The sequence below is a fragment of the Trachurus trachurus genome (assembly GCF_905171665.1).
Source record: "Trachurus trachurus genome assembly, chromosome: 2".
Classification (NCBI taxonomy): Eukaryota; Metazoa; Chordata; class Actinopteri; order Carangiformes; family Carangidae; genus Trachurus; species Trachurus trachurus.
This window is the reverse complement of record NC_139914.1, coordinates 3,583,496-3,593,521: the sequence shown is the minus strand read 5'-3', so window position 1 is coordinate 3,593,521 and position 10,026 is coordinate 3,583,496.

Below are 10,026 nucleotides of genomic sequence, written 5' to 3'. Positions count from 1 at the left end.
CATAGACTGTATAAAAAAGATTTTCAATTAATTTATCCTGTTTTTATTCATGTGATTGTTCCTGGTCCACACAGCTGGCTGATCAACTCCTCCTCCTCCTCTTCACAACACATACACAAAAAACATTCAGTCACACTCATCCTGACATTTAGAAATGTTTGAGCTGCAACACTTCAGCTACAAATCACACTTACATTGTGTTTTCTCCAGAAACATTGAGGTGGCTCACTCCTGGCGCCCTCTGCTGGTCAAAGTATAGAATTACACCAGGTTAGTTTTAAATCACAGAAAACATGCAGTTTACATTTTAAACATTAATAAAGTTGACAAACAATTCCTATTAATAATCGTATTCATTCTCACAACGACACTATCCAGATAAAAAATATGAAACACTGTTAGCTGGAGAAAAGTATTGATGCAAATATTGTGTTAAAAATAAAAACTTTTACATGAAGGAGCTGTAGTTTTTACTCTTTTACTACAAAGTGAAATAAACTGTAAACATATGATCTAGTTCTGTGGCCACTAAGACGACGACAAAAGCACAAAGTCAACAATCCAGCCTGTCTGTATGAACTCACTAACATACATCTCCACATAGCCTACTGTTAGAGCACTTAAGTCTGGTCTGGTCCTCACCTCTCCTCCTTCACACTCAATAAAAACCACATCAGACAACACAGTTTGTAACATACATACATTTATGTCAATAAACCTCTGGAAACTTTACACTTGTCTTTTGTCAGTGAACTGGGCTCTGTGGTGGACTGTTGTGTGTCTCTTAGGATAAACAAGACTAAGGCTTCATAACTGTCATTGAACTCGTAAAAGTGTGGAGAGTGCTAACCCAAACCCGATGGGGGGGGGGGGGGGGGTCCCGATGTGCGGGGGCATATGCTTGCATGGCTACATGGATCATGGTCGGGGGGGGGGGGGGGGGGCGTTGCTTCGGGGGGGTCCAGCACTCTCCACACTTTTAGTTTCAATGCCCCCCCCACCATGATCCATGATCCGTGATCCGTGATCGTGGGGGGGGGGGGGGATTTTACTCCCCGATCTGTGTGGGATCCGCTGCAGGAGGCCACGATCAGCACTCCCAGTTTTTTTTTTTTTTTTTCCATCACTCGCTTGTGGTGTAATGGAGTTTCTCCTTGCCTGTCAACGCAGTGTTCGCTGGTTCGCGACCACGCACAGTTTTCATCATCATCATCATCCTGCTCCAAAACAATCTCATCAACAAAGACCAACCAAACATGTCAATGAAGGAGACTGTCAGAATTATTCACTTATTCAACACAGCTGACAGCTTTTGTTATGTTGTTGTGCAGCCGTACGAGTCGGTACAAGTGACAACACATCTCATTGTATCTCAGATCTAGCGCTGGTGTAGTGGATCTCGTTTTGGCTTTAGACTCAAGAGATTGTTGGTTCGAGTCCAGGTGATGGCTTCTTGGTTTTCTCCTTAAGTTTCTTTGTATGTGCTGCTTTGACGATGTCAGATACACTATGACCAATGTCCCAGTCACACTGATTAATGGTTGAGTGGGTTGCGCTGCCGCTTTGGGTGCAGCAGATCATGGGTTCGATCCCTAGGGGGAACAGAGAGAGGTTTTCTCATTAAGTTTCTTTGTAGCTGCTCTGACGATGTCAAATACACTATGACCAGTGGATTGTCTCGGGCTCGGTGGTCGAGTGTGTTGCGTTACCGCTTTGGGTAGCGAAGGCCACGGGTTCGAGCCCCAGTGGGAGCAGTCCCCTCCCCTCCCCAACGGTGGGACAGAAGAAGGCCGGACAAGGGCGTTACCGACTAATGACCGGCCCCTACCGGTCATGACCCGACCAGACCCGACCTGACCGGTCACGACCCGACCCGACTGGGCCCGACTGGTCCGACCCGACTTATGTGTCGTTCGTCTCGTTCGTCTCTGTGTTGTGTTGTTCGTCTGTCTGAATGAATGCGTGAATGAATGTGGGTAGATAGGTCATAAATAGGAACTAAAAGTAGAAAATAAAAGTAGGAAAATAAAATAGAAAATAAAAGTAACTAAAAGTAGTGTAGGTAGATAAAAAAAAACTAAAGTAAGAACTATTATTAAGTATTATTGTATTTTTAAGTAATGAAGTAAATAAAATCCCACTTATTTACTCACTTCTCATGCATCTCTATACCCGGCCTTCTTCTTCTCTCACTGTCCCCCCTGGGGATCGAACCCATGGTCTGCTGAACCCAAAGCGGCAACGCAACCCACTGTACCATTAATCGGTGTGACAGAGACATTGGTCATAGTGTATTTGACATCGTCAAAGCAGCACATACAAAGAAACTTAAGGAGAAGACCAAGAAGCCAACACCAGGGATCGAACCAGCGACCTCTTGAGTCCATAGCCAGAGTGAGATCCACTACACCAGCGCTGGATCTGAGATTTGATGTGTTGGAACTTGTACTGACTCGTACAAAGCAGCACATACAAAGAAACTTACGGAGAAGACCAAGAAGCCAACACCAGGACTCGAACCCACGTTGTCAGAGTCCAAAGCCAGGAGGATATCCACTACACCAGCGGTGGATCTGAGACCCGACGTGTTACTGACTCGTACTGTGACACAGATTGAATGTTGAGCTGAAGAGAAGACGTCCTCCAGGAAGGCGGAGCTGCTTCTCCATTGGCCGAGCACAGGTGTCTGCACTCCCGTCCTGACGATCAACTGCAGCAACCAGAGGAGCAGTGTCCTACAAATAGTCATTCTGCACTGGAGCGTCAGCGGAAGTGTCAGGGAATGCGACTTTGCTCGAAGAACAGGCATCTTACACTTAAGGTTTTTATTAATTTGATAAGTGTTTGTTTCACTCTATCTTTGTCTCTTTTGCAGGTTTTCAACCCTGAGCTGACTGGCTACCATGTGCTTCTACTGCCACCTCTACTTGGTAAGAAACACTCAAAGCATACAGAAATCTTTACTTACTTCCCCATGCACATAGTCACACAGTTGCCTCCATCTTGTTCAGTCTGAAAGACAAAGGACACATTCAACATGAGTTGCAGGCGGAAGCGTCAGGGTATGCGACTTTGCTCAAAGACCAGGCATCTTACATCTTTTACTAAGGTTTTTATTCATTTGATAGTGTTTGTTTCACTCTATCTTTGTCTCTTTTGCAGGTTTTCAACCCTGAGCTGACTGGCTACCATGTGCTTCTACTCTGCCACCTCTACTTGGTAAGAAACACCAATCCACACAGCAATCTTTTACTTACTTCCACAGTTGCCTCCATCTTGTTCAGTCTGAAAGACAAAGGACACATTCAGCATGAGTTGCAGGTAGTCCTGTCTAACACTGCTTGTCCATGTTCTCTCTTTCAGGAGCTGCTGTCCATTGAGTCCAGAAGAACTTCACCACCTGGTTCAAAGAAGACATTGAAGACTCAATGTTAATTGTGGAAATGCTTGTCAGCCTAGATCCATCTCTGGTTTGTGCCATGTGCTTCACTGGGCAAGTCGGCCATCTTGTAGACCAGGCCATGTGGCTGCAGGTGTTTGTTTCAACCAAGAGCACTTTTGACTGGGTCAAGTCTGGTGTACTGCTGCTTGGTTGGAACAAACACCTGCAGCCACATGGCCTGGTCTACAAGCATCAGGGTATGCGACTTTGCTCAAAGACCAGGCATCTTATCTTTACTTCTGGTTTTTATTCATTTGATAGTGTTTGTTTCACTCATCTGTCTCTTTTGCAGGTTTTCAACCCTGAGCTGACTGGCTACCTTGTGCTTCTACTACTGCCACCTCTACTTGGTAAGAAACACCAATCCACACAGCAATATTTTACTTACTTCCACAGTTACCTCCATCTTGTTCAGTCTGAAAGACAAAGGACACATTCAACATGAGTTGCAGGCGGAAGCGTCAGGGTATGCGACTTTGCTCAGTGACCAGGCATCTTACATCTTTTACTAAGGTTTTTATTCATTTGATAGTGTTTGTTTCACTCTATCTTTGTCTCTTTTTTGCAGGTTTTCAACCCTGAGCTGACTGGCTACCATGTGCTTCTACTCTGCCACCTTTACTTGGTAAGAAACACCAATCCACACAGCAATCTTTTACTTACTTCCACAAGACACATAGTCACACAGTTGCCTCCATCTTGTTCAGTCTGAAAGACAAAGGACACATTCAGCATGAGATGCAGGTAGTCCTGTCTAACACTGCTTGTCCATGTCTCTCTTTCAGGAGCTGCTGTCCACCTTGAGTCCAGAAGAACTTCACCACCTGGTTCAAAGAAGACATTGAAGACTCGATGTTAATTGTGGAAATGCTTGTCAGCCTAGATCCATCTCTGGTTTGTGCCATGTGCTTCACTGGGTAAGTCGGCCATCTTGTAGACCAGGCCATGTGGCTGCAGGTGTTTGTTTCAACCAAGAGCACTTTTGACTGAGTCAAGTCTGGTGTACTGCTGCTTGGTTGGAACAAACACCTGCAGCCACATGGCCTGGTCTACAAGCATCAGGGAATGCGACTTTGCTCAAAGAACAGGCATCTTATCTTTACTTCTGGTTTTTATTCATTTGATAGTGTTTCTTTGTTTCACTCAACTTTGTCTCTTTTGCAGGTTTTCAACCCTGAGCTGACTGGCTACCTTGTGCTTCTACTACTGCCACCTCTACTTGGTAAGAAACACTCAAAGCATACACAGAAATCTTTACTTACTTCCCCATGCACATAGTCACACAGTTACCTCCATCTTGTTCAGTCTGAAAGACAAAGGACACATTCAGCATGAGTTGCAGGCGGAAGCGTCAGGGAATGCGACTTTGCTCAAAGACCAGGCATCTTACACTTAAGGTTTTTATTCATTTGATAGTGTTTGTTTCACTCTTTGTCTCTTTTGCAGGTTTTCAACCCTGAGCTGACTGGCTACCATGTGCTTCTACGACTGCCACCTCTACTTGGTAAGAAACACCAATCCACACAGCAATCTTTACTTACTTCCACAAGACACATAGTCACACAGTTACCTCCATCTTGTTCAGTCTGAAAGACAAAGGACACATTCAGCATGAGTTGCAGGTAGTCCTGTGTAACACTGCTTGTCCATGTTCTCTTTTTCAGGAGCTGCTGACCACCTTGAGTCCAGAGGAACTTCACCACCTGGTTCAAAGAAGACATTGAAGACTCAACAATGTTAATCATGTGGAAATGCTTGAGATCCATCTCTGGTTTGTGCCATGTGCTTTCACTGGGTGAGTCGGCCATCTTGTAGACCAGGCCATGTGGCTGCAGGTGTTTGTTTCAACCAAGAGCACTTTGACTGAGTCAAGTCTGGTGTACTGCTGCTTGGTTGGAACAAACACCTGCAGCCACATGGCCTGGTCTACAAGATGGCCGACTCACCCAGTGAAGCACATGGCACAAACCAGGGATGGGATCAAGGTTAAACAATGTAAAGTTGTTTGTAAATGGAAAAAGTACAAAATAAAAACGTATCTTTCATATAGCTTTTTCTGTGGTTCACCTCATTAGTATAGGCCTTTCCTATGGTCAACAATACATGTTTTAAAGTTTTGTATCTTTTATATAAATGCATCTTGTTTGTTATACTGTCAAAGACTCATTTATTCAAGATGTCTCTAATTTGACACTCCAACGAGGTGACGTCCTCCAGGAGGGCCATGGAGCACAGATCTTACTATGGTTACTTTTCATTTCTAAACAACTTTACATTGTTTTAACCTTGATCCCATCCCTGGTTTGTGCCATGTGCTACACTGGGCAAGTCAGCCATCTTGTAGACCAGGCCATGTGGCTGCAGGTGTTTGTTCCAACCAAGCAGCAGTACACCAGACTTTACTCAAAGTGCTCGTGAGCCACATGGTCTGGTCTACAAGATGGCCGACTCACCCAGTGAAGCACATGGCACAAACCAGGGATGGGATCAAGGTTAAACAATGTAAAGTTGTTTGGAAATGAAAATAAAAACCAAACCTGAAGTAAAGACGTAAGATCTGTGTTCCATGGCCTTCCTGGAGAACGTCAAATTGGAGACATCTTGAGTAAATGAGTCTGTGACAGTCAAATACATAAACAATAAAACAAGCAATAAGGCAAAAGATGCAATAAATTGTTTATATATAAAAAGATACAAAACTTTAAATTTAAAACATGTATTGTTGACCATAACTTTAGTATGTATAAGTTACAATTAGGTCATATACAAACCTATATATACACACACTAATGAGGTGAACCCCAGAAAAACAAACTAACTAGCATTAACGACAAATAAAGAAATCGTCTTACTGCTGTGCAGACAGTCAGTCAGCTCCTCCTGCTTCATCTTCAGTGTGATGTTCACAAACACCTCTGACTCTCCACCTGGGACAACACATACACAAAAAACATTTAGTCACACTCATCCTGACATTTAGAAATGTTTGAGCTGCAACACTTCAGCTACAAATCACACTTACATTGTGTTTTCTCCAGAAACATTGAGGTGGCTCACTCCTGGCTCCAGCTGCTGGTTTGGCGCCATCTGCTGGTCAAAGTATAGAATTACACCAGGTTAGTTTTAAATCACAGAAAACCAGTTTACATTGAAAACATGAATAAAGTTGACAAACACTTTCTTATTTGCACACTGACACTATGCGGATAAAAAACAAATATTAAAGATTGTAGGCCAATCCAGCCTGTCTGCATGAACACACTAACATACATCTCCACATTGTTAGAGCACAAAGTCTGGTCTGGTCCTCACCTCTCCTCCTTCACACTCAATAAAAACCACATCAGACAACACAGTTTGTAACTAAATAAAGCCACACGCGCTGTCACCATATACTCCACAGGAAATTAAGTAAAGAAAACACAGAGAGAAGTGAGGTCTATGTATGACAGTGGAAATGTACAAGACACGTATAAGCAAAGTGTAGCCTAAATAAGATACTCCTGAGACTGGATCACAGGATCACAGCCAGATAGACATTTAATATTACAGTACATGTAGAAATACAGTCGTCCTCAAAATTATTCATACCCCTGTCAAATACAAGGTATTTCTTAATTTTGTCAGTCACAGATTAGTATTTCAACTCAGATTTGATATGGATAGGACATGTGGGAAAGTCTGGAGCCATGACCAATTTATTTAAGTAAAGTTACATTGTTAAAGGTGTTTATTTGAACGTTGAACAAAAATGACCATGTCCAAAATTATTCATACCCCAGTGATACCAAGACAAAAGGCCTCTGGAAGTTCGAACAAACCATTCTCTTCAAGGGTCTAATGTGTTTACAATTATTTTCAATGTTTCTGGGAGTTTTTTTGACCAGTTTTCTGACCATAAAAGTTGACTTGCTTATGACATTTCAGTCATTTTCATGTCAACGCATCACTTCCTATGGCAAAGACCAGAGAGCTCAGTGAGGACACATTGGAAATGCCAATAAAGAAGGTAAATGATACAAAAAGGTGCCAGTGTCAAGGGTGCAAAGTATCATCAAGAAGTACCAACGATTTAAGACAGTGAAAACCCTCAAAGGATGCGGTCAAAAGTCAGTAGTGTCACCTTAGCTAGTCAGAAAAATCAAGCGAGATGTTGAAAACAATCCAAGGACTACTACCAAGGCTCAGTTCCTTCAGGACAGTCCTGGTAGTAATTTTTTTGGGCATTTCCAATGTGTCCTGGTCTTTGCCATAGCAAGTCTTGTGTTGACATGAAAATGACTGAAAAGTCATAAGCAAGTCAACTTTTATAGTCAGAAAACTGGTCAAAAACTCCCAGAAACATTGAAAATAATTGTAATAACTTTAGACCCTTACAGAGAATGATTTGTTCGAACATCCTATGGCCTTTCGTCTTGGTATCACTGAGGCATGAATAATTTTGGACATGGTCATTTTTGTTCAACATTCAAATAAACACCTTTAACAATGTAACTTTACTTAAATAAATTGGTCATGGCTCCAGACTTTCCCTCATGTCCTATCCATATCAAATCTGAGTTGAAATACTAATGACTGACAAAATTAAGACATTCCCTGTATTTGCCAGGGGTATGAATCATTTTGAGGACGACTGTATGTAACCTTTCTGACATCAAAACACTGAGGCAACTTTATAAGACACGACAACATGTTTCACTAACACATCCAGCTAGTGGTTTTATTTTACGCTCGACACCGATTGGAGCCAAATGAAGCGGAAGTGTCGGCGGGCTGCAGCTTCAGCGGTGCATCATCACTTTCGGGGCAACAACTGTGTCAAAGTGGTTCAGTGCTTCAGAAAGCTTCGGTTTCACCACCACTACATCCAGCTCTTTACAACACCCTAGTTCACACATTTACATTGGTCATAAACGGAGCTAAACAGACACAGGTGAAAGCTAACACTGCTGTTGCTATGGACACGGAGCGGCTTATCACGTCTCTTTCTACGTGTTGACGTCTCTGTAGCTCCTCGAACAACTTTTCTTTTCATTTGTGAAGGTTTTATCGCACTTACAGTGACTTTTAGCGGAGTTCTCGTAGACTCCGGTGGTCGGTTGTCTGCTTACTCCATGGATGAGCCATGCTTCCTTAACCGGAAGTGGTTGAAGCTGCAGCTTCAACAGCGCCGCCTGGTGGTGAGGAGCATAGGCAGGGCAAGGCATCTTTATAGCGCATTTCATACCAAGGCAACTCAATGTGCTTTACATAAAGACAAAACATAAAAATAAAAAAAAAGAGAGAAGCATAGAACAGAATAAAAACAAACAAACACTAAAAACAGAGTTAAAAGCAAGAGCAAATAAAAGTAAAATAAAAGAAAATAGATAAAGTTTAGCACGTGAAAAGATAAATGTTTTTAACCTGGATTTATAAGTGCTTACAGTTGGGGCTGATCTCAGTTCTGGTAGTTTGTTCCAGTTGTGTGCAGCATAACGGCTAAATGCTGCTTCACCATGTCTGGTCTGAACTCTGAGCTACACTATCTGACCTGAGTCAGTAGATCTCAGAGCTCTACTGGGTTTATACTCTACTAACATGTCATTCATGTATTCTGGACCTAAACCATTCAGTGATTTGTAAACCAGTAGCAGAACTTTGAAATCTATTCTGTAGCTGACTGGGAGCCAGTGTAAGGTTTTAAGAACTGGGCTGATGTGGTCTGATCTCTTTATTCTGGTTAAAACTCGAGCTGCAGCGTTCTGAATGAGCTGCAGCTGTTTGATACTTTTTTGGGGGAGACCAGTCAGAAGACCGTTACAGTAGACATGTATATATAGACATTAGACATGTATATATGTCTATGGAGAGGAGGACCGGCAGCTGATGATCCAGCTGTGTGGACCAGGACCGATCACATGGATAAAAACAGGATAAATGAAATGGAACAGAAACAAATACAAAGTATCCCTGCTGGTGTTTCCATGTTAGCCTATTTAAAAGCACAATAGGACAGAACCCAACATTATCTAGTCTATACGTGCTTTATTTCAAGAAGAAGTTGTATCAGTTCCATATGTAGTCACTTATTGGAATAACTTAGTAAACAACCTTGACTGGAAGAAGATCTGGAACTTACCAGCTAGATAGATGATAAACAATAAAATAAAAGAAGTATCGTTCAAAATAATCCACAGAATCTACCCTTCTAAAGTCTTCTTTTCACAACGTTTTAAAAATGTCACTTATACAAGTTGCTCTTTTTGTTTGGGATGCCCTGAAGATGTCTTTCATTTGTTACTTTTTCATGTCATGAGTCAAAGTCTTCTTCATCAACATGTTTGTCTTTGTCATTTTGCTCAAAAACAATATTATCAACAATGATGACAGCAGCTGGACAAACAGAGAATTACAGATGAATGAATAACAGACGATCAAGTGACAGAAGAATAGTACAAGACACACGTATGTACATGAACAAAGATGCTCCTGAGACTGGATGACAGCTGCATAGTAGCCTACATATAGAACACATATCCATACAGTATAAGCTGATCCATATCTGCTGAGAACGAGCAGGGTGTCAAACTTGGAAAGAAAAG